This window comes from Rutidosis leptorrhynchoides, chromosome 8 (genome assembly GCF_046630445.1).
Source record: "Rutidosis leptorrhynchoides isolate AG116_Rl617_1_P2 chromosome 8, CSIRO_AGI_Rlap_v1, whole genome shotgun sequence".
NCBI classification, from domain to species: Eukaryota; Viridiplantae; Streptophyta; class Magnoliopsida; order Asterales; family Asteraceae; genus Rutidosis; species Rutidosis leptorrhynchoides.
In genome coordinates, this window is record NC_092340.1 from 53,222,158 (window position 1) to 53,231,016 (window position 8,859).

The window sequence follows — 8,859 nt, forward strand, 5'->3', positions numbered from 1 at the left end:
TTACAAACGTTGCATTTATTCTTAAAAGGCAATCTATAGTTACATCCATAATTGACATATTCGCCTGACATTTCATAATATTCAAATGACCTAAACCGCCATTTACTTAATAATAGTCTCTATGAACTTCAATGACTCGAATGCAACGCCTTATGATATAAGTCCTTAATGGCCTCAAGTAGTATCCTTAGTACGAGATAATGCACAGCGGAAGACTTAATTCATACCTGAGAATAACATGCTTTAAAATGTCAACATAAAGTTGGTGAGATATAGGTTTAATGTCGACAGCGATATAAATATAGACCACAAGATTTCATATATAAACATTTTAATAAAAATATTCTAAGTGGTTGAGCACTTGGTAACCATACTTAACAATTAATCACGTCGCATATTCCCTTTAATATGAAATCTTACTACACTGTACCAAGTGTAGTCACGAAACGAAGTACTGTGCAACCGTTGAATACTGGTCGTCCAGTCCGGTTGGGGTTGTCAGGCCCGATAGATCTATCAACAGGATTCGCGTTTACAATACCGCTGTAAATATTAGTTACCAAGCTACAGGGAAGTATGCCAGTGGTACAACTCAACGTAGAATATATTTTTCAGTTACTTGTGTCCATAACGTAAAACATAAAATACATGTATTCTCATCCCGAAATATTTAGAGTTTAAAAATGGGACTATATACTCACTTTCGTCTTGAAGATATATATAATTTGACTTGGTCTCCGGTTGATATCACGAACCTATCCATATATAATATATCAATACCTTTTCTTTTTAAACAAACGTCACATATATATACTTGTTATACTTTTAATACTTTGAATAATTCCTTAGTCCGTAGTTAGCAGCTCGTTGTTAGTAATTCAATTTTAATGGTTCATTTTTAGATGTTTAATATACCCACAATGAAATAAATAAAACCCCCAACGAAATAAATAAAACCCCATCGTATATGTATTGGTCAAGATTAATCTTGACCCACGGTACCGGTGTTGTCAAATGACGTGTTGCGTACATAAAGTACCGGTGTTGTCAAATGACGTGTTGCGTACAAACATGGGATCTTATGATTAATCTTCTCGTGTTGTTTACAGGTGATCCTGAACCATATAAAATTGAATTATAAGTACATATATATAAAATATCATGTTATCTTAGAAATATGTGATTTATTTAATTTTTCCCAATTAATCCCGAAGTTAAACAAGTCTAGGATAACCAATTTTGTTTCGGTCATAGTTTCTTCGTTACAAATCCGTTTTCGTTGATTCAACTTGCCATCTCCTTGAATCGAGTCCCTCTTTAAGACTATGAACTGAAAATACCTTGGTTTGTATTCAAAATCACACGGCATAGGTGAAACTTTAGTGAAACTTATGAAGTTAAACATTTTTGTTACAAAAAAAATAACACTTAATGACCATTTTTCTAAAAATACTTATACTTTGAATTAAATCATGAAATTTTTATGTGTTAACATATTTATAGTAAAAATCATTTTTCCAGAACATAAACCTCCAATTCAAAGTTTAAGATAGTTTTTAATTATCCAACCCAAAACAGTCCCCGGTTACACTCCGACGTCGTAAAAACAGTTTTTAAGATATTCTTTGAAAAACCAAGTTATACCTTGTTAAGTTAGCATATATTTAAGTTATATTACAGGTCTTGAAGTATTTTAAAAGTTAAGTTAGAAGGATCTATTTAGTTTGCAAACAAGTTTGAAAACTTTCAAACTATGTTCTTGTTGTTAAAATTGTATACCACAAAATATGATAGCTATATATATATGAATCGAATAAGGTTATGAACATAGATACTACCTCAAGTTCCTTGGACAAGGTTTCTGTAAAAGAGGAGTAAAAAGCTAGAACCAAAAGGGTGATGGAATTGGATGAAAGATTGGAAGTAAGTTTGTGTTCTTGGAAGGATTTCTTGAAGTGTTTTTGTATGGTTTTCTTATGGTGTTTAAGTAAGGTTTTTGAAGCTAAATGATGGGGAAAATGCTTGGAGATGATCAAGTATGAAGTTAAGAGTATTTTGAGAGAGAAATGGAAGTGTAAGTATGAGAAAATGGGGTGAAGAAATGGTGTGCATGCATAAAAACGTTTTTAGGTTATAAAGGAAAAAAAAAGATACCTAACTTTGTTTTCTTGCTAAATAATTCATGCTACTTGACAAATGGTTGGTTCCACATGTTTCTTAATCATTTAAGGCTGCTAAGGAGTAGATTTTTATTGGTATATACCAATAGTAAATACATCTAGAAGCTGCGTATGATACGGGTACATATACCCTAGGTATACGTATAGAAATCTTTGAGAAAACGGAACGAGGATTCAAATATAGCTATCTTTTGTAAATATACTTATATTGTTTTATGTATTTAAGTCTTTAAAAGTGATTAAATACATTACTTATACTATATATGTATAAACATTATAGGTCATAAGTATTTAAGTCAAATAACGTTACGTATGGTTATCGTTTTGAAAACTTAAGTTAGTAGTTTCAAAATATACTTATAACTTATTGTTATTAATACAAAATGAGATATTAAAACATTCTTAGATCATGTTAAATATGTATATATACATATATATACACAAACGTATAATTATCATATATTGTATAGTTCGTGATATCATCGGTCAAACTAGACGGTCAAACGTTGTGTAAAACTCTTTTCGAAAACATAAGTCTCAACAATTTGGATTGCTTATCATGTTGGTAAGGTTTAATTTATGTAAATATTAATCTTATAAGTATAGAACGATCGAAAAAGTGCGGGTCAACTTTAGGGTTTTTGCTTATCGTGTCGGAACCATATAGAGATTAGAGTTTAAATTTGGTCGGAAATTTCCGGGTCGTTACAGTACCCACCCGTTAAAGAAATTTCGTCCTCGAAATTTGGTAGAGGTTGTCATAAATAACAATAGGAATGTTTTCATGACGAATATGAGGTAATAATGAAATTTTATCATTATTGAAAGATTTAGATAAAACGATTCGGTTATGTGAGACGCACGAGCGAAGCTATCACAAAAGAGTGAAATGAGTAAATATAGAATTGTTGTAACCGATGACGTGATTATGATCGATTTCCGGGATTTAAGGGTTTTAAAGAAAATCTTATGTAATAAGATTTAGTTTTGCGGCGATCAGGATCTTCTTTGATTTAACGCGGCAATCTGTTTTGATTTCTTTGTCGAATATTTCACTATAAATTTACCTCCTTCCCTTTCTTTCTTCCCACATCTTCTATTCTTTCTCTTTAGTTCCTACTTTAAGACATTCGCTAATATGCTCCATCCCATTCTAATCCTTGTTATATTTCTAACTTTCATATCTTTCATTCTTCTTTTTCATCTATCACCAGAAGAATATATTCTCTTTTATCCTTTCCTTGGAATTATAATGTTTTTAATTCTCCCGTGCCTTTACGTTGCAATACGTATTGATATGCACGGTTTGTAGTTTCGGGGTTGTTGTTAGGTTTTATACCTTCCCTTATATTTCGATGTTCCTACTCCCGTCCCTTAAAATCATTGTCATCCACAGTTAATGCTCTCTCTTATTTGCTGTGGTTTATGTTCCTATTTCTATTCTGAGGTTTTGTCCCTTCGTTTCTTCTTCCCGTCCTCGAGCCAAGCGAACAATGGTCCGAAATTCGTAGGTAGGAAATTTGGAATGAACCTAGCTATTGGTTTTAGAATGAAATTGTAATGGCACGATCTTGATTCGTTAAATTACTCGAATATTCCGGAAAAATAGAACTATCAAGGTGATACGTTCTAATATGTTTGGAGACTTGATAGAATGTAGGAGCCGTGTAACATGGCACATGATGACGGTACTGTGAATCATCACATTCCATTAGAAACTTAACATGACTTACTGTAATATAATGAAGTTGATCAAGTTTCATTATATTATACTAATTCATGCATCAGTTCCCAACACTACTTCAAATCATTTATATTTTAATCTCGGAGGTTTCAGAATTTAGAAATTAACACAGTTTCTTTTATATTGTAACGCAGATGTTACGGAGAGATAAATGATCGCAGATAGGAATAGTTGTAAAAATATCTCCAGAAATATGAAAAATATGTATAACGAATGATATGAAGATATCTTATAATATCTAAGATAAGATGATGATGAAAAATATCATCCGGGCAAGGTTTTGAATAAAGAGTAGGGTTCTTACTGACGGTTTCAGCAGGTACCGAATCGTTTGTATTCTTTGAGAGCAGGTTCAGTCCCTGTGATTTATCCACAGCCTCTTTCATACTTTGCTTCATCCGTTTTCTAGTTCCAAACTTTTTTTTTTTCAGCTTTACCACCTTACTATTCTTTGTCATCAAACTTTTGACCGTTAAAGTCGTTTACAGTTTTTGCTGCTTCGTTAGCATTTCAAGAACTATTTCATAGTCCCGGGTGTTTTTCAGAAACTTCACGTTCAGATTATGAAATTCTTAGGGATAGACATTATAGATATGATGGAAGAAGTTCGGCGAGATTTTCAAAATACTGATTGTTGATTTCGCCAAAAGGATAACGATCTGCTGGTGCACCTGTTGATGTTGTCGAGGGATATAAAAGGTTTTCCGGTAATGACGGCGAAAGGACAAGGTATAAATATCATGATTATAATAGAAATAATCTCACTGAAAAGTCGAAGTGGAGCTGTGACAAAATTAGCTTCTTGAAAAGGAATTGTAGGGTTGTTCTTGCTAATAAATGGCAAAGGATTCAATACGTTATGTGTTAAATTATGAATTTGGGTTCGAGAGTTCTTCAGGTGTATAACTGTATGTATAAATCTTCATTCCGTAGGCGAGGTGCGGCGGGTTCAACTTCTCGGTCGAGGTGTTTTCAAGAATCATGAAAGGATTTGAATGCGAATTGTAATCGTCAAGTTACGAATGAGGTTTAAGATAAAATCAAGTGGCAAGCTTGAAGAATTGTTTAGCTTCATATGTTACAATCAACATTTTAATTCATTTTAATTGTCCAGAGTTAGCCGGAACAGTTAGTGTGGAATCCTTAATAGATTTTTAATTAGTTAAATCGTGTGTTTCTAACAAAATTTTTTTTTTATTTTGTCCAATGTTTTCTTCTTTATGCCACTTGTTGGATTCTGGTAGGTCAAAATCCGAATATGAAATTTGATTGAAAATGGTTATTCTGGGGTGAGCGGATACGAATATCGGTGGTTGTAAGTAAGATAATAGATAACCGTTGAATCAGATTCAAGAATGTACAATATAACTTATTAATGTGAATTCTAAATATTCCTCGGGTACTACCCACCCGTTAAAATATTTTCATCATTAATAGTTTGTACGAAGGAATTTTTAATTACTATCTTTATGAAAATATACTTGCATATATATTTTCTTCAGAGATAATCATAGATTTAATGAGTCAATATGATATTAAACTCATTTGATTTATCGTTAATTCTAGATTACATAATCTCTAAGACTTTAGAAATTACATAATCGTCATACGATACGTAAAGCGAAGATAATCGATGTAGAACGATATATAGAACGAAGATCATACTCGAAGTACAGATATTGAGTCGTGTGATGTTGATATTCGAGATACAGATTGTGATGTTGAGATTTAAGGCGCGGTTGTGATTGGGGTGATAAAGGTACTGTCGGCGTTGACGATGGTAGTACGGATTATGCTGCTGGTGCTGCTGTTGGTGTTTGTAACCTTCGCACCATATTCTCCAAAACCACTACCCGAGCACGGAGTTCGTTGACTTCTTCTATTATACCGGGATGATTGACGGTTGGAACGAGCGAATGAACAAGATTTGAAATATGGGATAGTATGTAATCATGACGAGATACTCTAGAAATGAGCGAGAAAATGGTGTTTCGAATAGGTTCGCCGGTAAGTGCTTCAGGTTCATCGTTAAGAGGACAATTTGGTGGATGGAATGGATCACCTTCTTCTTGCCTCCAGAAATTTAGTATATTACGAACTCATCCCCAATTCATCCAGAATAGATGATGGGAAATTGGTTGATCCATTCCGGTAACGCTGTTCTCGGAGCTCGAATGGAAATCCATATCGGCAAAGCTATCGAAGTCGGAGGAATTTGAGCTGGATGAAGAATCCATCTTGTATGGTCGGAGAAATGAATTTTTGGTTTGGAATAGATTATAGGAGTTGGGTTTGGTACTCTTCAATACATAATTTACATATGTATATATAATATCAAAATCCCATGAATTACGGAGAATCTTTGAAATACGTCAGGCAATGTCTATCGTAACAGATACGCTAGGATATGAATTTTGTCTATACACTATCGATGCACTAAATGCAGTAAGACGTGTCTAGACTTAAGAATGATAAGCAGGCAGTTCCCTAAGAATGATAAGCAGATGATTTCCGACTAGGATTGATAAGCAAAACTTTTGACAGGCAGACACGGTCAAAGTCCAGACTCACTTAATGTATCCTAACAACTACTAGTTAGACACACTAATGCAAGGCCTGGTTCGCTAAGACCAACGCTCTGATACCAACTGAAAGGATCCGAAACTAATCATCCGGACGTTGTCCATATTGATTACAAACGAATTACAATAGTTGATAACATTGCGAGGTACTTGCCCTCTATATGATACATCTTACAAACGTTGCATTTATTCTTAAAAGGCAATCTATAGTTACATCCATAATTGACATATTCGCCTGACATTTCATAATATTCAAATGACCTAAACCGCCATTTACTTAATAATAGTCTCTATGAACTTCAATGACTCGAATGCAACGCCTTATGATATAAGTCCTTAATGGCCTCAAGTAGTATCCTTAGTACGAGATAATGCACAGCGGAAGACTTAATTCATACCTGAGAATAACATGCTTTAAAATGTCAACATAAAGTTGGTGAGATATAGGTTTAATGTCGACAGCGATATAAATATAGACCACAAGATTTCATATATAAACATTTTAATAAAAATATTCTAAGTAGTTGAGCACTTGGTAACCATACTTAACAATTAATCACGTCGCATATTCCCTTTAATATGAAATCTTACTACACTGTACCAAGTGTAGTCACGAAACGAAGTACTGTGCAACCGTTGAATACTGGTCGTCCAGTCCGGTTGGGGTTGTCAGGCCCGATAGATCTATCAACAGGATTCGCGTTTACAATACCGCTGTAAATATTAGTTACCAAGCTACAGGGAAGTATGCCAGTGGTACAACTCAACGTAGAATATATTTTTCAGTTACTTGTGTCCATAACGTAAAACATAAAATACATGTATTCTCATCCCGAAATATTTAGAGTTTAAAAATGGGACTATATACTCACTTTCGTCTTGAAGATATATATAATTTGACTTGGTCTCCGGTTGATATCACGAACCTATCCATATATAATATATCAATACCTTTTCTTTTTAAACAAACGTCACATATATATACTTGTTATACTTTTAATACTTTGAATAATTCCTTAGTCCGTAGTTAGCAGCTCGTTGTTAGTAATTCAATTTTAATGGTTCATTTTTAGATGTTTAATATACCCGCAATGAAATAAATAAAACCCCCAACGAAATAAATAAAACCCCATCGTATATGTATTGGTCAAGATTAATCTTGACCCACGGTACCGGTGTTGTCAAATGACGTGTTGCGTACATAAAGTACCGGTGTTGTCAAATGACGTGTTGCGTACAAACATGGGATCTTATGATTAATCTTCTCGTGTTGTTTACGGGTGATCCTGAACCATATAAAATTGAATTATAAGTAAATATATATAGAATATCATGTTATCTTATAAATATGTGATTTATTTAATTTTTCCCAATTAATCCCGAAGTTAAACAAGTCTAGGATAACCAATTTTGTTTCGGTCATAGTTTCTTCGTTACAAATCCGTTTTCGTTGATTCAACTTGCCATCTCCTTGGATCGAGTCCCTCTTTAAGACTATGAACTGAAAATACCTTGGTTTGTATTCAAAATCACACGGCATAGGTGAAACTTTAGTGAAACTTATGAAGTTAAACATTTTTGTTACAAAAAAATAACACTTAATGACCATTTTTCTAAAAATACTTATACTTTGAATTAAATCATGAAATTTTTATGTGTTAACATATTTATAGTAAAAATCATTTTTCCAGAACATAAACCTCCAATTCAAAGTTTAAGATAGTTTTTAATTATCCAACCCAAAACAGTCCCCGGTTACACTCCGACGTCGTAAAAACAGTTTTTAAGATATTCTTTGAAAAACCAAGTTATACCTTGTTAAGTTAGCATATATTTAAGTTATATTACAGGTCTTGAAGTATTTTAAAAGTTAAGTTAGAAGGATATATTTAGTTTGCAAACAAGTTTGAAAACTTTCAAACTATGTTCTTGTTGTTAAAATTGTATACCACAAAATATGATAGCTATATATATATGAATCGAATAAGGTTATGAACATAGATACTACCTCAAGTTCCTTGGACAAGGTTTCTGTAAAAGAGGAGTAAAAAGCTAGAACCAAAAGGGTGATGGAATTGGATGAAAGATTGGAAGTAAGTTTGTGTTCTTGGAAGGATTTCTTGAAGTGTTTTTGTATGGTTTTCTTATGGTGTTTAAGTAAGGTTTTTGAAGCTAAATGATGGGGAAAATGCTTGGAGATGATCAAGTATGAAGTTAAGAGTATTTTGAGAGAGAAATGGAAGTGTAAGTATGAGAAAATGGGGTGAAGAAATGGTGTGCATACATAAAAACGTTTTTAGGTTATAAAGGAAAAAAAAAGATACCTAACTTTGTTTTCTTGCTAAATAATTCA